The sequence below is a fragment of the Pongo pygmaeus genome, chromosome 9 (assembly GCF_028885625.2).
Source record: "Pongo pygmaeus isolate AG05252 chromosome 9, NHGRI_mPonPyg2-v2.0_pri, whole genome shotgun sequence".
In the NCBI taxonomy this organism is placed as follows: domain Eukaryota; kingdom Metazoa; phylum Chordata; class Mammalia; order Primates; family Hominidae; genus Pongo; species Pongo pygmaeus.
In genome coordinates, this window is record NC_072382.2 from 76,439,092 (window position 1) to 76,459,249 (window position 20,158).

At 54.4% G+C, this 20,158-nt stretch overlaps 1 protein-coding gene across 5 annotated transcripts in view; it reads right to left on the reverse strand.

The window, feature by feature from the left end:
* Positions 1 to 18,066, reverse strand: part of GDPD5 (glycerophosphodiester phosphodiesterase domain containing 5) — a 92,148-nt gene extending 74,082 nt beyond the window's left edge. For 3 of the 5 annotated variants that reach the window (XR_010127598.1, XM_063671223.1, XM_054440222.2), the window contains exon 1: positions 17,297 to 18,038. The gene's annotated coding sequence lies outside the window, so the exon portion shown is untranslated. Of the gene's footprint in view, positions 1 to 17,296 lie in introns of all 5 variants that reach the window. The other 2 variants (XM_054440223.2, XM_063671222.1) reach the window with 2 other exon arrangements.
* Positions 18,067 to 20,158: the final 2,092 nt, after the last annotated feature.

The window sequence follows — 20,158 nt, forward strand, 5'->3', positions numbered from 1 at the left end:
AGCCTCAGCTGCCTGAGCCCTTAACCTGCACTCTGGGCCATCATTCCCCAACACCCACCCCCAGCACCCACTATCTATCAGTTGCTTTTTTTCCCCCCCCAATAGGATTTTACAGATTATTTCTCATCTGAAGCTCACAATGAGCCTGAGAATTAGGTACTTGTTCCCTCCATTTTATAGGACAGGGAGGACAAGGGACTCGCCCAGGTCACCTGGCTAATATGACAGAGTCAGGACTCACACCCAGTGTGGCTTTACATGGTCCCAGGGGAAAGGTCAACAAATACCTGGGTAATTTTGAAGTCCTTTTGGTGGAGTCACAAGGTACAAAAACATGTCTAAGCTGCACTGACCATTTTGAGGAAGTTGACAAGAATTTCCTCTCTCCTGTTTACAGAGACCACAGATCAAGTATCTAAAAACATCCAATTTCTTTGCTCTGGCTTAGCATTAGATCTGCCCTGCAAATCGGTGGCCTGCCATGTATCTGGTGCCTTCCTGGGTGTGCCACCCACTGGGTTGATTTGATCTCGCACCAGCCTTGTGACGTTGGCCTTATCATCAGCATCTTAAAATGAGGCCAGCTAAGGCTCAGAGAGCCCCAGGCACAAATTCAAGGTTGCACAGGCACAGGGATGGAGCCAGGACAGGAAGCCAGGTATGTTCCTGCTCGGTCTTTTTAAGACAGGGGGAGAGTTGGAGGAGGGGTAAATTGACGTTTGTTCACTAGGATCTTTTAAAAATAATCCGCTTAGGTTTACATCAATATCCCACTATATCTTTCTCCCTGCCTGCCACTCTGCCTCCCCCACTGTGGCCCCCACACCAATCTAAGCAGAGGAAGGATCTATGATGCCTCTGGGTGCCAGCCTCACCAGCTGTCTGCCCCTACTCCCCCCACATAGGGCCAGGACCATCTGGAGCTGCTCAGGAACAAGGGCACTGAGAGGGACCCCCAGAATTCCAGGAGAAGGGATGCTGGGCACAACCTAGCCTTGTCCCTCCAGCACCTACCCTGGGCAGGTGGCTTTGGCTCAGCATGCTGTGACACGCTGCAGGCCTCCCAGAGGGGGTACCTGAGGCCCTGCTGAAATAAAGCAGTGTCCACATTGAAGATCTTGGTCATCCCGACTGACACCTCCTGGCATGAACAGGGAAGTGGAAGGGATGTGGAGTGACTGTCTTGTTCTGCCCCTCAAGCCCTATGCCCATCAGCCACCCAGGGATGCAGGACACAGAGAGGCTCCTGTATGTGGGCAGGCCATGTTAGACCCAGACTGTAAACAGGACAGACAAGTTGGGTGTGGGGGGTGTTCTTGACATGTGCTCTCAGCCTTCCCCAGAGGCCAAGACCCCTGGGTTGCAGCCAGGCAAGGGGTGGTATCTGGTCCCTGGGCCCAGCAGATAGGAAGGACAGCACCATCTTTCTTTCTGTTCAAACACAGACAGGGCTGCAGACACACAGTTCTGGCCTGTGTGTGCGACTTGTACATAATTCAGAGGCTCCTATTGCTCTGGCCTGGATAAAATGTACCAGCAGGGGCAGCTTGCACAGAGAACAGTGAGCTGATGCCAGGGAGCACTTCCTGAAAAGAGGTGAGTGGCCCAGAGGCTTGGGGGATTAATATAAATTAGACAAATGAATACTGTTAATGACAAGAACTGTTTACTTGTTTGTGGAGTAAGGCAGTTTACAATCCATGTTCATAAACTTTATCTCGTTGAACCTTCATAAAAATCCAGTGTGGAAGTTACTATTAACAGACAAGAAGGCAGAGGCTCAGAGGCTGAGTCACTTGCCCATTTTCTTTTTCTTTTTTGAGATGGAGTCTCGCTCTGTTGCCCAGGCTGGAGTGCAGTGGCACGATCTCAGCTCACTGCAATCTCTGCCTCCCGGGTTCAAGCGATTCTCCTGCCTCAGCCTCCCGAGGAGCTGGGATTACAGGCACGCACCACCAAGCCAGGCTAATTTTTGTATTTTTAGTAGAGACAACAGGGTTTCACCATGTTGGCCAGGCTGCTTTCAAACTCCTGACCTCAAGCGATCTGCCCGCCTTGGCCTCCCAAAGTGTTGGGATTACAGGCGTGAGCTACCACACCTGGCTGCCCATTTTCACATAGATGGAAGCAGAGCTCCCTCCCCGTGCTAAGCTGCAGCATGCGCTCAATGCCACTGCCACTCCCAGTCACGGGACACCAAGGAATGTCCTTCTGGGCTCAGGGGGCCAACTGCTGAAGGGAGAAAGCACGAAGGGCAAAGTTCCCTGGCAGCGGGAGGGCTGTCCCCCACTCAGGGCACCATGGCCCCTGCCCTGCTGGGGCAACCCAGAGAACCCTGAGGCAGGGGACAGGGAGAGTGGTCAGGCCTTCCCCTGCACAAGCATCCAGAACTCCTGAGAGCTCTTCAGGGTAGGAAGGGAGGTGCCAGGTGACCTCGCTTGACCACAAATGTGAGGAACCTGAGGCCTACAGAGGAAGAGTCCAGCCAGTCCACAAACACCCACTGGGCACCAGCCAGGTGCTGGGGACACTGGGATGAATGTGACCAGCTCTGAAGAGGCTCCTCGTCAGGTAAGCACCCACTTGGCCGGAGCTCAGACCCTCACAATCCGCCCCAGAAACTTCTCCAGCCCCATCTGACCTCCTTTTCCTCCCTCTGCTCCCGCAGCCACAGGCTCCTTACAGGGTCCTCATGACATAGTGTCATGTGCTGCCTCCTTTCACCTCTGCTCCAGCTGTTGGAAGAATGCCCTTCCCAGCCACCTGGAGCCCATCCACCCCCACTCCCCCATCTCTTCTTCGCAGAGCCTCACTTAAGTGACCCCCCAACCCCAAGCTGAGACTGATGGACCCCAGGAGGAAGCTCGCTCCCTTCTCCCCCTCCCCCTTTCCTCCTCCTCCGGGCCTCCCCATGCTCTTGACCTCCCTTGCAACATCTGTGCACTCTGCCCAAGGTAATGGGTCCTGGAATTGCCTCACTCTCTGCCCCTCAGGACCTGGAACTAAGAAGGTGCAGCTCCACTGAATTGAGTAAATGTGTCACCCACCCAAAGCAACGACCCAGAGCAATTAACAAATCACTTCTTCCTTTTAAGGCATGTAGTTAAGGCTTGTCTTTCTTTGAAAACCCTCGGAGGAAAGAGATACAGCACTCTGGAGGAAAAATGAAATGGAAGAGTCTCAGATTGTCTTGGCATTTGCAAGTGCTGGCTCTGTTCCTGGCACACAGTAGATGTCTGAGATATGTTCGTTTGGTGGATGAAAGAATAAAAATATCTCCACGGCCACTTGCCCCTGCTGCCTGAAGTTCCACCATTATCACTGAATCTTTTCTGGGGCTAAAGAGTATTCCCTGTGATGCTCTCTCAAAATGCAGTCCTGGGCCAGGAAACTAGCTCTAACTGGAGGTTTCCTTGCACAAAACAAGAAGGTTAGGGTTTGCCCATGGGATTTTCTCACAGTGCTTTCTCAAGACGATGTGTCCAGACCCTGCTCTTTGACCAAGGAGTTGCATGTTCAAATAAGCTTAGGAAAGGCTGGCTGCATACTGTGCCACCCATTGGGGTCCCTAATTCATATTAATACATTAAAGACCCTGAGAAGGCCTGTTTGGATTTATGTGACCTAGCGTTTCCCAAATCTGTATGCTCATACATCCTTGAATCCATTCCCATGCCACGGGACTAGGGCTCCTCAGGGGACAGTTTGGGAAGTGTAGACTAGATAGTGCACCTGGGTCCACGTGGGACAAGGTCTGTAGGTTGAAGGGTGTCTGTGGCTGCCACCCAGCCAGGGCCATGCTTCCCTGCACTGACCATTTGACAGAGGCAGAAAGTCCAACCTCAGCCACCACCACCAATAGCTCATGACAGAGACAGATAATGAACATGGCATCAGACAGCTTCCAAACGCAGCACAAAGGAGGGAGAAGGTAACAGCGTAGGCCAGAGACCTGAGTGAGTTCCAACTGCGATTTTGTGCTCACTGCTGGCCACTGGGCGGGGGACCCCATCCTGCTAAGCTTTGTTTTCATCATCTGCAAAATGGGGATAATGCTATTCTCAGGGCTGTTGTGAAGACTGAGTGTGGTAATGCAAGCAGAGGCAGATTATAAACTGTCAAGTCCTGTGCCAGCATTTGCTATGTGCATCATTATTTCACTGCATACATGGCCAAGAGGGTGTGGTAACATCTTGATTGATCACAAGCCACTGCAGAGGTCCTCAGTCAGGACAGATGGATGGATGGATACATGGATGCATGGAAGAATGGACAGACAGAATCCCCAGTGTGACCCAGGCTCACCAATGGCTGACTGGTTGAATAGGTATGAATGAATACATGAACCAATTCTAGTAAGGTCAATTGTGCCATTTCTTAGTCCCCAACTGGTAGAAGCAGCAAATTGGGAAGGACACACACACACACACACACACACACACACACACACGAGGGGAGAGGAAAGAGATGCAGCGCTCTGGAGGCAAGTCTGTGGGCAGCAGAATAAAGGAAGCGACAGGGTGGGAAGAGCCAGAAACCGGAGTTGAACGCGTGCAGCAGCCCAGGGTCATCTGGCACAGGGGTCAAGCCGCGTCGGCATTCTCAGCAAGGCAGGTGGGGTTCCTAAGGCCTGTGCCTCAAGTCATCCATGTTGCCATTGTTCAGGGGAAGAAAGTGATCAATCTCTTTTGCAAAGGTTTCCAACCAAAACTGTTAGAGTTGTTTTTAATGGGATAGAGAGCAGAAAGAAGTCTTTAGGGCTGGGTGTGGTGGCTCACGCCTGTAATCCCAGCACTTTGGGAGGCCGAGGCGGGTGGATCACCTGAGGTCAGGAGTTCGAGACCAGACTGACCAACATGGTGAAACCCTGTCTCTACTAAAAATACAAAATTAGCTGGGCGTGGTGGCGGGCACCTGTAATCCCAGCTATGTGGGAGGCTGAGGCAGGAGAATCACTTGAACCTGGGAGGCGGAGGTTGCAGCCTGGGCAACAAGAGCGAAACTCTGTCTCAAAAAAGAAAGAAAGAAAGAAGTCTTTAGGGCAAGACACAGGCCTCAGCTGCTTCTGGAAAAATGTTTCTTACAGTTTATATGAATTCATCAACACATCTATGCACAGGACATACTGTGTACCAGGCAAGTGCTGTTGGGCACTGGGGACACAACGCCACGTCTAGACAGCATCACACATGGAAGGTTCTGGATAAATGAGGTATTGGGTCACTTAAGGATGGAGAGGGAGGTTTTGTAGAAAAAAAATTCACAGCCAAGAAGTCTGGAGGAACAATTTAAATCATTACATGACCTCAGACAAGTCACCTTCCTTCTCTCAGCCTCCATCTTCCCTTCTATAAAGTGGGTCTGATAAAAATCATGAAAACTATTACATGGCACCAGACACTGACCCAGCAGTTACAGATGTTCTCTTAAGGCACACAGCTAGCAAGGCAGGTGTTGCTAACAATTTGTTGCGGAGTAAATTGTCCCTTTCACAGATGAGCAAACTGAGACTTGGCTGGTTACCAACTTGTCTGAGGTCAGAGAGTCGGTGGGAGTCAGGGTGTAAGCTCCGGTGTGTCTGATTCCAGAGCCCACACTCTCCTGCCCTCCCAAACAAGTCCCACACTTCCTCCTCACAGACTGCTGTGAGGATGCAATGACATCACAGATATCAGAGCACTTCGTAAAGTTAAACTGTTATGTGTCCAAAGGCAACAAGAAGTCAGTCTTGACTCTCCGTGAAACTAAACACTGAAGTTTACAGGGGCACTCAGAACTAGCCACAGCCTAGAACTCCTGGGTTCCTCGCTCTCAACCTCTGGCCTTCCTCGGCTGACCTCCTCCCAGGGAAAGGGACCCAGCAATCCCAGGAACCCCAGATGACCCCTCAAGGCCCACAGAGCAGGGTTCCCCTGGCACCCATAGGGCCTCCTCCTAGACCAGCAGACCACCTGGCTAGTAGCCTCCTGACTCTCCTGTGCTCCACTCTTGCTGAGGACCTAGAGGGCATGGCCTGGCCCAGGTGCCATGGGAGCTGCTGCAGGGACCCTCACCACTCCCCACCGACAGGCTGTGGGACCTCAAGCCAGTCACCTCACCTGTCTGAGCCCGAGGTTTCTCATCTGCAAAATGAGGGATGAAAGCGGATCTCATGTGGGAAAGGATCCACTCCAAGGAGAGACTCAAACATGACTGCCCTTGAGCTGGGTGAGTTCAGCTGAGTGGGTAGAAAGGGGAGCATCAGGCTCTGTTTTGAGGAGGGAGGCAAAACCCTACCTACCAGGAATCACCCATCTAACCTTGAACTCTCAGCCTGCCCTTGGCAGTCCTGGTCTGAGAAATGGACTCAGCTGCTTTACCACTGCCAGCCACCAGCAGGACCCTATCTGCTGTCTTCCCAGGTTGGCTAGGGTCCCGGAGGGGAGAGACAGGAGAAGGGTCTTCAGTCAGAGCTACATATGTCTTCACTGGAGGGACCTGGGCCCTAGAGCACAGACATCCTTGCAGACCCACGGTGGCCCGAAATGGTTGCTAACTGGCCTCGGGCCACACAGTGAGATGGAGGTACTAGGACCCAGGCCTTTAGGCCCAGCCCAGGGCTCTCCGCACTGGCCCAAAGTCACCCCTTTTGGAGCATGGATTAAGCACAGAGAGGAAGAACAGTGTGAAGAGTTAGGATGATGTACCCCCTACCCTGCCGTGGTCAAGAGGCTCTGGCCATTGACGGCTGAACCCCCAAGCTCCAAGGTGAAAATCAACACCTGGTCACCCAGTTCTCTGCTTCACTCACTGCAGGCACTGACAGGGCATATCTGGACGGAGGAGGGGCTCAGTCTGCCTCTGCAGAGTTCCCAGCAAGAGGAAGAAGGCTCCAACTGCAGCAGAGTGGACTTCAATTAGTCTCAAGAAAGAACTTCCTGCAGAGGCATTACGCATGAACAGCACCCAGAGAAGGGGGTCATGATGAGGGCAAATGTAGCATCTCCTCTGAAATACAGGATGCTGTCTCATTATGTCATTTTACTTTCAAACCAGCCTGGAAGGTAAGTGTTGCTGCTCTAATTTTATAGGTGAGCAACTGAGGCTCAGAGAGGCTAAGTGACTTGCCCATGTCTTCTAAGTTCCACTCAAGAGAGGCAGAGCCAGGATTCAAAGCCAGAACTCTGACTCCGAGGCCCACATACCTCCCTTCTCAGGAAGTCTCTGAGGATCCACGTGTTACCACACCTGCCATGGGCATCTCACTGTGTCACCTCAGATGCCAGATGTGTGAGCTGGTGGAGATGCCAGGGGCATTCCTTTCAGGAAGGAGAGAGGGAGTGCTCGCTGGCGGCCAGCTGTAAAGGGCTCTGTATCCTAGGCCTGCCAGCTGTGCCCCTGCAGACAACACCCCGTGGGGGCCTCCCACATGGTTTCCATGCAAAGTGCCATATCTTCTGTCCTTTCCCTGACCATGCCTCCTCTTGGGCAAGGCTCGGTCTCTGGCACCATTATGCCTCCTGCTCCCTGCCTGGCAAGAACCCCACCACCAACCTAACTCCACACTCAGACTCCCCATCACAGGCCCAGCAGCATCTGGTGGCACTTGTTGCACGGCCTGTCCCAGGCCTGCCCAGCCCCACTCTCCTCTTACCTGACATTCATAGGCTCCTGGGAGACCCTCTGAACTCAGAGTGGCATGGCTCATGACACCCTGGACATGGGGAACATGTTCTGGGTCCAGGGCTATCCCCAGAACTGTGGCAATGACTGCCCAGCTCTAAGGAAGGTGTGTGAAGTGGCCACATCAGGGCCAGCTCTGGGCTGGGCAAGTCGCAGCAGGGCTGGGGCTGTTGCTCTGTGCACCTGAACTCACCTGACATTAGCCTACCTGTGACTTCTGCTCCACTCCACAGGTTCCCCTGTCCCTGGCAGGGTCACCCCAGAAGCCATCTGTAGCTTGCTTTGGTGGAGGAGGCAGAGAGGGAGAGATGGGTACCTCCAAAACTCCTCTCGCCGAAGTGTCTGTGGCAGCTGGGCTGCTGATTCATCTTTGGGGTGAGGGCTGAGAGCCCCTTCATTAAGGGGTATGGTAAAAACAGATGATCTTTAAACTGTGTCCTAAGGACAGTGTATTCAGTAGACTCCCGGACTTTCGATGGACAGAGTGAGGAAGTGTCTTTGGTTTGCTTCTCCAGAGCCACTCTCCACCTTGTTTGGGGCCCTGGGAACTGACCTCTGTGGAATGTAATGGGCTCCGTGCTGCTGGCTTCCAGAGAGGTATACCCAACAAGAAGCACAAATGGAGGACTGAAGGAAAGAGGAAAGATAGTTGAAGTTTATCCCCTGTGAGGTCTCCTGGGTTGACTGGGTCCCTGTACTGATGGCCCACAGCCCCTATCCCTATAGCTGCCCACTTCCCTTGCTCCTTCAGCCCTGAGTGGTAACTGCTCCCAGCCACTGCTAGTCCCTCGGTGCTGCACTATCCCGTGCTGATTTGTCACACACCTAATGCCTGAGCCGGTCACTCTGGGTTGGTGCACCCTCTCTGGCTGTGCCCAGGCAAGGAGACCAAGCACTGCCACCGATGGCCCCTTTTGTAGTCTTCCTCTGTCCAGTCCTCAGAGCCTCCTCTGCTCTTAAAGAAGAGCAGTTTGAAGGGATGCCCACGATTACATGTGCAGGCCTCCTCCGTCCTCTTCTCAGCCTGGGCCTGGTGGGGCAAGGGGAACAGACTGGGAGACAGGGAGCATGACCCGCCAGTGAAGGAAGGGGCAGGAGGCAGGGGTCAGCTCCCCAGCGAGTGCATGCACCAACAGCTTTTGAGTGCTTAGTTTACGGTAGGCACTGTGCTCCACATACCAAGAATTTTATTTGCTTCTCAGGTAATCCCAGGAAGTCCTTCCTACTAACGCATTTTACAGGAGAAACAACTCGTGCTCAAAGAGATAAAATGATTCTTCCAGGGTCATCCTGCCAGTAAGTGACAAAGCCAGAATCAACATAAGTTTTCTGTCTTCTGTATGGTAGACACGTTGGACAGTGATACCTGGACTTGAGCAAGCCCTGAGAATGACCTTGTATGGCAGACGCACCTGAATGCAGTTTGGTTCTGAGCTAAGGAATCTGGGAGTAGCCAACCCGGAGATCCATTCCTTATCTATGAGGAACATCTGAGCTCTTGGCCCATCCTATGGAACTTGCGGGCCAAACAGAGGATTGAGGTCTGTTGTTTTGGGGTAAATGGAGGTTGCTAGGTGGAAGTTGTTGGGGGAGGTGCTAAGTGAAAATGCTATAGAAATTGCATGCTTTCAGGCTGGGGGGCGGTGGCTCACGGCTGTAATCCCAGCACTTTGGGAGGCTAAGGCGGGCGGATCACCTGAAGTCAGGAGTTAACATAGTGAAACTCCATCTCTACTAAAAATACAAAATTAGCTGGGTGTGGTGGCACATGCCTGTAATCCCAGCTACTTGGGAGGCTGAGGCAGGAGAATCACTTGAACCTGGGAGGCGGAGGCTGCAGTGAGTGAAGATTGCGCCATTGCACTCCAGCCTGGGCAATAAGAGCGAAACTCTGTCTCAAAAAAAAACCAAAACCAAAACCAAAAACAAAAAAAACTGCACACTTCCTACAAGTGATTGTGGTTCTTTGGTCCAGCCAGCAGCCACTGGACTCTCTCCCCTGTGTGTGAGCCCGTAGTAAAACCCCATGGCTCATTCGCTGGCTCTGGGTCTCCTCTTTGGCCTCTCGAGCCTGGTGCCATCCTCACCGGCACCGATAGGGGTTTGGCTCAACACCTAGTAACTACCTTGAAATAATTTTTGTGAACTGGCTCACAATCACAGCAGAGTTGGATGACTTAAGTGGGGTCAATTATCGGTGAGGATTTGCACAAAGGCCTCCAATGTTCCCTGGACACCCTCCCCTAGATTAAAAAAAAAATCCTCTGACATTCTTCAGTTCTCCCAGGTGGGACAGGGGCCCCAAGCAGGTGGTGCAGTTGGGTGTCCGGGTTGGAAAAACAAGCAGATTCAGACAAGGCTTCATTGTTAAGGAGAGTCTGACACTTTGACCATTAAAGCAAAACTGAACAAAACAAAATGCTTACTGCCTTGTCTTATCTCTTAGAGAGAAAGGGGACAGTGGGAAGGGCCCCCGGGCTGGGTGTTGATCCCACCCTAACCAGCGCCAGTCTCAGAGACCTGGCCTCAGGTGGCTGGGGCAGGGAGTTCAGGGGCTCAGTCCAGCCCGGCGTCAGGTATGGGGTGGGTGCTTGCCATGTGTGGCCTCGTCTGGCCTCTGTGGCCCTTTCAGAGAGATCGTTATTGTCATTTTTCAGATGAGGAAACTGAGGCTCCAAGAAGACACGCAGGGAGCAGCTGCATGCTGGAACCCAGGTTAACTGGATTACCAAGTCTTCCCACTCCCCTCATCTCTCCAGGCAGGGAGGTCCTGGGGGGAGGAAGCAGCCTCGGAAGGAATGAGCTCCTTGTCCTGGGGATGTGCAAGTATTGTCTTGGGACACTGTGGGAGGTAGGCTGCAGAGGGCAGCCAGGTGGCTCTCAAACTGAAATCACCAGGGGAGCTTCATCAACTACTGATGCCTGGGTCTTGCCCCAGAGATTGTGGGGCCTGCAGGACTTTTAAAAGTTTCCCAGATGATTCTAATGTGAAACAAAGTTTGAAAGCCATGGGCTTGGATGCCCACTGCTGCCCTTCCCACCTCTGAAACTCCCCTGCCACACGCCTCTCTAAGGAAAGAAGGGATTTATTACCCTGACCCCATTTTACAAAATGGGCAGAAGCCAAGCAAAATATAAGGGTGTCCTCAAGGCCTCACAGCCAGCAACAAATCGAGGCAGCATGAGGGGTCCCCTGATTTCAGACTGCCCCTGGGGTGAGCTTCTTTAAGACACTTGGGGGTTCCAGCTCCCTTGTCAGTGGGAGAGAAGTTTCTCTTTGAGCCTCCTGGGTGAGAGAGTGAGGCACATTCTTCGTGGCATTTTCTTAAAGAGTCCACTCGTTCAAAAGCTAAACAGCTGCAGGATTAATGCTGGAAGACCCCCTCTGCTTGCTGGCGTGCCTTGGGAGCAAGAAGATAAAAGAACTCAAAGCAGGCCTGTTTATCCTTTTCTGTAGGAGATTTGGTCGCAAGCCTGGGAAGAGCTGGGCCTGTCAGACCAGCAGCCCACACTTCCTCCCCACCTGCCTTTCCGCCTTCCTCATGCCCTGAAAGCAGAATGTCACAGATGGAGAGACGGTGTGGGCTGGTGGGAAGTGAGAGGCCTGTGGAGTCCACTGGTCCTGGGGTCTGCCCAAGCTCTCCTCCTTGCCAGCTACCTTTGGAGAGGAGCTACTCCTCTCTCAGCTCATTCAGTGCTGATCTCACAGAGGTCCAAAGTCAGCAACACGGGCACCACCTCCAGGAAGCCTTCCCTGACTCCCCTCCCCACTCAGCACCGGGCAACCCCAGGCCCCTGGCCTTCCCTGTCACATTCTGTGTTGTCACTGCTTCTGTGTCCTCCCATCCCTACCAGGCTGTTCATTCATTCATTCCACAGAGCAGCTGCCCTTTGCCTGGGATTCACTCCAAACGCCTTTCCCGAGCACCTGTTTTCTCTAAGATCCTCTGTGAGGTGCTGGAGATACAGATCATAACAGCTAACCTGCACTGAGTGCTCATTATGTGCTGGACATTTTTTTGAGTGCTTTACATGTATAATTCATTTCACCCTCACAACTCTATGATGAAGATGCTATAATTATCCCCATTTTATATATGGGGAAACTAAAGCCCAAAGAGGTTAAATCACTTGCCCAAGTCATTTAGCCCTACCCTGTGCCACCAGCCACAGATACTGATGGGACCGGCCCCTGCCTCAGGAGCCTGCTTCTCACAATTTGGAAGTTTTGCATCTGTGTGTTTCCTTGTCTAATGTTGTTTCCCCCACAGACCAGAATCTCCAACCATGTTACATTTTGGTTGGATGTGTGTGTGAGCAGCACCAAATAAATGCTGCTTCCCTTTAAGGAAGAACTCACACTCTCTGCCCAGCATCTGCTAGCTGGACGCCAGACGGCTTCTCCCACCTGGATCATTTCTTCTGCGTAGGCCTGAGAAGAAAACCCAAGTCCCCAGATATCCCAGTCCTGCTCCCTCCCCTGAACCTAGCTGGGGACCCTTCCAGGCCAACAGCACCTGCTTACACACCACTGTTCACAGGGAAGGTGGTGGGAACTGTGAATCTGCAAACCCCAGCTAAGTCCCCCTAAGGGAAGGCCTCCCTGCCACCTGGCACACCCTCCCTCCTGCCATCACTCATTGGACTCTTCCATCAGCTTCTTACTGAGTTGCTCGTTCACGAAGCCATCGAGGGGGTGGGCAAGAGGACTCATGCTGATGGAGTACCCACCTGTGTGCCAGGCCTGGACAGGCACCCCACTTCCTTCATCTCATTTAATAACAGTTATTATCAGCCCCAATTTACAGGGAAAAAACAGAGGTGCAAAAGTTGAGCAAGTTGTCCATGGGGCAGCTTGCACTGCCTCCCCTGGCCTGGAGGATGTGTCTCTGTGCCAGGCACACTGCTAGGCACTCAGAGGGAGGGGAGGATGCGGTGGGGGCACATAGAATCTAGTTTTGACAAGCCAGCATGGGAAGCAGACCAAGCAGAACCCCAATCCACAGACCACAGACCACAGTCAGTGTGCAAAGGGCGGTGAATCAGCAGCAGAGGAGGCTTGGATCCCACCTGCATGGGAGGAGTCCTGGAAGCTTATAGCAGGCAGCATCTTTGGGCCTGGTTGAACTCCTTACTGCTCTTTCCCATGGTTACAGCAGGAGAAAGGGTAAGCCTTGGCCTACAAAGCTCTGGTGCCCAGTGTGTGTTTGCCATCACCCCAAAGGGGGCAAAGGGAGGAGAAGCTGGCTGCCCTGCCAGTGACCCCACTGTGGCCCGGCCAGCCTGCCCGCCAACTTGGCCTGGCCTGGCCCAGCCAGCTCCCAATCACAGGGTCTCCTCTGCCAGCTAATGACCATGCTGCCTGCAGCTCAGGCCACCACCCTCCTTTGGGCGAGGCAGCTACCCACACAGCCTGCTGGCCCAGACAGTGGCCAGGCCAAAAATCACAGCTGCCCGTCATACCACATCCTCTGGCCCTGGTACTGTGGTCTCCTCCTCCTCCTTCCAGGGTCATGAAAGACGATGTAGAAAGCTGGAGCTACAGGGGAGCTCAGAACCCACCCTGCTCCCCATAGACATGGAAACACGGGACCCCAGAGAGGGGCCGACTCACCCCAGGTCACACAGCCAACCAGCCAGCCTGTGCACGGCCTAGGGCCCAGGTCCTTCCTGGGCCCCATGCTCAGTGCAACACTGCCCTTCCTTAGCCTTGAGAAAAAACCTTGTCCAGGCTTTTTACACACAAAGTATGCTTTCGAGGTACTTGGGTGGAGGTGAGGAGACAGGACATCTTCTAAGCACAGATTTACAATTCAAACAGATGCAGCTTGGCTCCCTGCTCCCTACCTTTGAGCTGTGTGACCTTGGGCAAGATCAGGTACCTCTCTGAGCCCCAGTTTCTAGGGGATAACAGTAGCTACCTCAGGGAGTTTGTGTGAACAAGAGTGTCTATAAAGCATTTAGCACATTGTCTGGCTCACAGTAAGTACTCAAGACATCAGCTGTTGTTGATATCACTGTAGTATTGTGTGGATACATTTTACAAACTGCAAAATGTTATGGATGGTAGGTATTATTTTTTACTATTACTGCTGAATGTTAAAGATTCAGAGGGGGCATGACCAGAGGGTTGGGTAATCCAGGAATGTTTCTGAGGGAATTTATGACCTGAGTCAGGTCTTGACACGTGGGGAGGTAAGTGGAGAAGAGGCAGGGATGGCGGTTCTGATGGGAGGAACCACAAATAAAGGGGCTGCGATGGGGCCACATGTGGTGTGTTTAGGAGACAGTGCAAAGCAATGAGCCAGAAGGCCGGGCAGAAGCTATGGTGACCAAGGACCTGAATGACATAACTAGGGCCTGGTCTTCATCTTACAGGCCGTAGGAGCCACAGAGGCTTCTAAATGGGGGCTCCATTAAGCTTTCTGAAATGTGAGTTCTGTCTGACATTCAAGGCCCTCTCCTATATGGGCATTCACCCCTCACTAACCCCACCAAGCCAGCCTCCTCGCCCCAAGTTCTCCCTACCTCTCGGCTTACCACACTATCCCACCTGCCCCGCCACTAGCCCACTAGCTCACACTCATGATGAGGCTCCCCCTTGTTGAGTGCCTATAGTGCCATGTGTTTCACACATGGGACCTCAAGATCATCTGTAACGGCCTTGAGAAGTGGACATTACAACCGTCATTTCACAAAGGGGGAAATGGAGGCCTGGTGGGATCATGTGTCTTGCCCATGCTCTCAGTGAGACGGTGGCACAGCCAGGATTCCTTCTTGGAGGGATGTCAGGACCCCCTGTCTTTGCAGCAAGTTGCCTCTAGCTCCTGCCCAGACAGCCACCTCCCTGACAAAGCCTTCCTGGTTACTCCAGTTCTCAAGGGCCTCCCCTCCACCCCTTTCTGCCCTGTACCCTCCCGCTTACTCCTCCCCCTCACCACCTCTCCGGAATCAGAGGCTCACTTGATCCTAGCCCAGCTAGCTTGGTTCCCAGTGTTGCCTGTGGGACCATCTGGCCCCCAACAGGAGAGACAGGACATCATCAACCCCAGCTCTCTCCTGTTGGGGGCCAGATGACACTTTCTCCCTGTCCTATCCTGCCTGCCCCCCCCCATATCCAAGACTGCTAACAGCACAGACAGGAGCCCCCACCTCCTCTGGTAGGGTTCAGAAGCTCACTGAGCATAGAGCTATTTCCCTGAGCTTGCCCCCAGCTGAGGGGAGTATTAATTATTCACTGCACCTTGGTGCCTAGGGAGGTCAGACAATGGGCCCGAGGGAATGGACACCAGCTCCAGGCACCACAGCCCTGCCAGCAGGAAGCCAAGGGAGGGGGTAAGAATCCAGAGCCCCTTGCCAGTGTCCCCAAGCAGACTGATTCTAGAGGCTATGAGACTAGGGGAATGTGACCCACACAGCAGCCTGAGCTGAGCAAATTCAGGTCTCTGAGCCTGCAACCATATCCTGCGTTCTAATCGAAGACAAGTCTGAGAATTTCCCCAGACTTCCTGGTCAAACTTCAAGCTTCCTTTTCTTCATAGGGATGGAAACGGATATTTGGCCAGGCACTGCATCTTTGTAGCTCATTTAATCCTCAAAACAACCTGCTAAAGGAGGTATTCTAATTTTATAGGCTCAGAGGGATGAAGTGATTTGCTCAGTGCCAGTCAGCTAGTGGGACGCAGAGTAGACTCACGCCCACCTGGTCTGTCTGATTTACCACTATCTGGGATTCACCAGTTACTGTGGCTCGAGGCTGCCGCTTAGCCCGTTTGGGTAACTTCCAGGGCACCTGGTATGCAGTTGGCACTCAAACAGTTCTACAAGCAAACTCAAAGGCCCTGGGGAAGTGGTTTTACCTCTCTGAGCTTCAGTTTCCCACACAAGACTGGGCCATTAATAACCACCCCAGTCTTGGCAAGTACAACATGCCACTTAGCACCTGACAGCCAGATGTGATGGCCCCACTAACTGAGCAGGTAACACACAGCCTGCCATAACCTATTTTAAGGTGGCACTTGGAACCATGGATGCATCAAGAGGTCCCAAGTGACTCTGCAACCCTCCTCTGCTTCACTCTAGGTTCCAGGCTCTCTCCACGTCATGAAAGGAGATCACAGGTGTGAAATTATTTCATCAAAGAGCTTTGTTTAGACATAGAGATTATTGTGAGGATTTGAATCCCTAGATGGAGGTATGGGGTAGAGGGAATCCCAAGCCCCTCAGTCACCTTCTCTTTTGGGTTCCCCTAACCCTTCCATCCCCAGGGATTGAGCTTCAGACTTCCACTGACCTCTCACCACTCTCTCCTTCCGGGGGCTTTCCAAGGTGGTTTCCCTTTGACTCCAGGGAGTTGGGCACATTTAGGGTTAACTAGTCCTAGCCAAGGCCACAGGGCCCAGACCAAGGCCATATCCCCTCCCCCTCCCCACGCAGAACAAGAGCCCACAGAGTCCATGCCAACGGCTCTTTCACAACACCCCTCTCCCTACATGCCTTGGGGGCAGCAGAAGCATCCCCTGCCTGGGAATAAAGACACCTGGGACTGTGCCCCAGCCCTGGGAGACCCCAGCCTTGAGACCTTGAGCAGGTCCCTTCCTTCCTGGGCAGAGGTGTCCTGCAGGTTCCCCTTCCCAGAAGAAAATGAGGTTGGACCTTCCATTTGGGCCAAAGGCTATGGTGTTGCAGGCATTCCTCGCGGCCCCAGCACCAACCACACTGATTCTCACCACAGCCTCATACATGGTCGCCCAGATCTCACATCAGGGATAGGGAAAGCCCCAGCCACCTATCCAGAAGATCCTAACTGGGGAGGAGTGTGGATACCTTGAAGGATGCTCAGGAAGGTTTTCTCAAGTCTACTTCTGGCTCAAGGACTCACTGGCTTTAGGACCAGACAACTGGCACTCCCTTCGGGCGGGCCTCAGTGTCCCCATTAGTAATGTAAGGGAGGTGAATCACGTGAGCCACATCTCGAGCCACCCCAGAGAGGCCACATCTCCAGCTCTGACAGACCCTTACTTGGGGATCTCTGCAGTAAATTCACCAACAGATAAGCACATCTCAGGACCTCCAGAGTGTCTTAGAGACCCTGGAGTCTGACACACAAGGGCCAGGAGCTGCTGCTCTCACATCCTGGGCCAACAGGGAGAGAAGCTTTGGAACTGGGAAGCTTCCCACCTCTGCCCTCAACTCTGAGTCACCTTTCCTCGCGGGTGACATGGCCAGGGAGCGGGAGGCAAGAAGAGGCCACTTCCTCAGCTTTAGGATCAGCGCTCAAGTGCTCTGCCTCTTCCCCCTCTATCCTCTCCCACTTCCCCAGTCTCCTCCCCGCAGTGAAAGAAGGTCACTCAGCCCCGTTAAGCCTCAGTTTCTCCATCTGCAAGCGCCGATAATAATGCACAACACCTATTTCAGGAGTAGCAGTGAGGCTTAGGCGGGGCGGGGCAGGGCGCGGACCCGCACACAATGGGCGCTCAATAAGTACCCGTCTTCTTTCTTTCCCCTCCCCTTCCCGCGCCCCCTCCCAGCCAGTTCCAGCTTCTGCTTGTTCCCCCTGACACTCCCTTCGCTGGCCCCCGCGCTGCCGCGATGGGGTCGGGGACCGCTCCTGCCCCGCATCCGGGGCTCTCACCTGCAGCCTTGGCTCTCGCGGGCCGCCGGGACAGAAGGGGACCCCTGTGTTATCTTCGGGGCAGGCGCTGAACCCCTTGCCTGAGGCGGGACGAAGGTGACAGCCTGGGCTCGCGGCACCAGCCCGGCGGTTCGGTCCGACTGTCCTGCCCGCCTAGGACCCCTCACGGAGCGCACGACCCGGCCAGGGCTTCCCGGGCGCTCGCGCTGCTACAAGCTGTTCCACCTGAAGGTTGGGGTCTCGTGGAGCCAGAGGCTAGGGGCGTCCGGGGTCCCGTGCACCGGAGGCGAGGGCCTGGGGCCACACTGCGCTAGCCTTGGAGCTGGGGTTCCGACCCTCGCTGATGGAAAGGCGCGGAGCGACCCTGCAACCACGGACCCGTACGGCGGGGTTAGGAGCGTCCCGTCCCGGCGCAGCGGGTCAGGGCCGGGGCTTCGCGCGTCCCGGCCGCACGCCCCGGACCGCCGGGCTGGGACGGGCAGGGCAGGGCAGGCGCCGGCGGGGAGGCGCGACGGCCGGAGCCCCGCGGGAAAGTCTTTCCAGGTCCTGACTCGGCTCGCTCTGCAAAACGGGGCGGACCTCGGCGCGGCGGCCGACTCCCGAGCACCCGGCCGCGGCTCCACTTCCTCCTCTTCCCCCGCTCGCTCGCCGCTCGCTCAGCGCCGCGCCGCTGCCACCTCCGCTGTCATCCCTGACACCCACCCCCACCGGAGCCGCAGCCCGAGATCAGCCGAGGCAGCACCGCCCAGCTCCCGAGCGCCAGCCAGCGCGGCCCCGCCCGGACGGGGCGGAGTCAGCAGAGACCCCGCCCCCGGCCGGCTGTGGGCAGGGGCGGGGCGCGCACCCTCTCCTCCTCCCGGGCCCCGCGCGTGGGGCCGCAGGAGCCAATCCGAGGGTGGGAGCGGAGCGGCGCCCTGCGGAAAGCGAATTCTACCTCGGAGAGGGCGGGGCGGACAATGGAGAGGTGCGGCTGCAGGAGGACAATGGCGGGGCTGGGAGTTCTGAACCGGCCGAGTCGCGGAGGGGGGTTGGCCTCGGGACCCGGATGGAGGGAGAGGCGAGAGGGCTGGCTTGTCTGGGACGGGGACATGGGGACTGCTGTGCGGGGATTGCGGGGGTCACGGGGAAGGAGCAGGGGCCAGGGTAGGAAAAGAAGCCGGGGCGAGGCAAGGTGGAGGATATCCGGGGTCAGGGGTCCCAGGGACGCTGGAGCGAGCCCTCCTGGGTGGTGGGATGCCACCGACACCTTGCTTCTCCCTAGCTTCTAGTGCTCGGCGCTCAGAGGTGAGAGTTGGGCTGGGAAGTGTTCAGATTTCAGGAAACGGCGAAAAATAAGTTTTTGGAAATAAGGAGCGAATTTGTCTTCCACAAGCCTCCCTTCCCTGCGCCCATCCCCGAGGAGGAGCGTCGTGGTCAATTTTTAAAAATACGAACTGAAGAGCAGAGTTGTGTGAGGACACACACTTCGAATCGTGATGCATCTGCAGTCCGCTCCCGCCCCTTCCCACCCCGCACATTGGGTGCAGGAGCCGTCTTTATTTTCTATTTCATTTTATTTTGAGACAGGGTCCCGCTCTGTGGCCCAGGCTGGAGTGTAGTGGCACTTTCACAGCTCACTGCAGCCTCGAACTTCCAGGCTAAAGAGATCCTCCCACCTGTGCCTCTGGAGTAGCTGTGACTACAGGCGTGCACCACCACATCCGGCTAATTTTTAAATTTTTTGTAGAGACAGGGTCTCACTACGTTTTCCAGGCTGGTCTCAATCTCCCGGGTTCCAGCGATCCTCCTGCCTCGACCTCCCAAAGTGCTGAGATTACAGGCGTGAGCCTTGTGCTTGGCCAAGGAGCCATCTTCAGTGTGTGCACAGGGCCGGGCGCAGAGAAGGTTTTGGAGGGAATTGATGTATGAATGAAAGTTGAATGTGTGCCGCCTGGGAGTGGGTTAGGGGCCATGTGAAAGCCGCTAACTGGCCTGGGGAGCTAAGGGATGTTGGTGGCACAGTACAGCCTCTTTGTAAGCCTCACACCAACCTTATATTGTGATAGGTACCCCATTTCACAGATGAGGACTCAGCACAGAGAGGCTAAGTGACGTTCCCGAGACCACACAGCTGGCACAGAGTTCTATCCACCCATCACTATCAAATTCTAGAGTAAAGTTGTGTGGCTTTAACAGGTTACTCCCCCTCTCTGAGCCTCTGTTTCCTCATCTATAAAAGAAGAATAAAGGTGCTACCTGGCACGGAACCAGGTGAGGGACTGGGCAGGCAGCAGGCTTCAGAGGGTGAAGCATGGGCATTCCCTGCAAAAGAAATGGCATCAGACTATGGCTGAGAGACTGGTTGGAAGAACAAGGAAGAGGACGAGCTGGAGGCTGAAGTTCAGACTGCAGACTTGAGGGTGCCCTCTCTTCTTCAGGCCCAGGGGTTGGGAGTAGGCAAGTTGGGCCCAGGAAGTTGGGACTGGTCTCTGGAGCCTGAGGGTGGGGAGAAGGCAGTTTTGCCTTTACTTGTTGAACTTGATGCTAAGAAACCTTGTGGCCCTTCCCTCTGTCCAGAGCCTTCTCTGGCTCCCGGTTGCCAGCATGACCAAGCCCTACATCTGTAGCCTGGCGTTCCAGCCCCTTTGTTATTGCCCTCTGCCTGCTGACCCCACCAGCCTCATCTCCCCATTGCTTACTTCCCTCTCTGCTTGCGCCAACTTCTCTCAGCTCCATCAGCAAGCAGGATGCATTCTGTCTCCATGCAGTTGTCTCCATGTGTTGCCTTGCTGTTCCCCTTCTCTCTGGAGTTAACTCCCATTTCCCTGCTGGGCTGAAGGGCAGAACCTCGAGGCCAAATGCCCATCTGTTCTCTTCACTGCT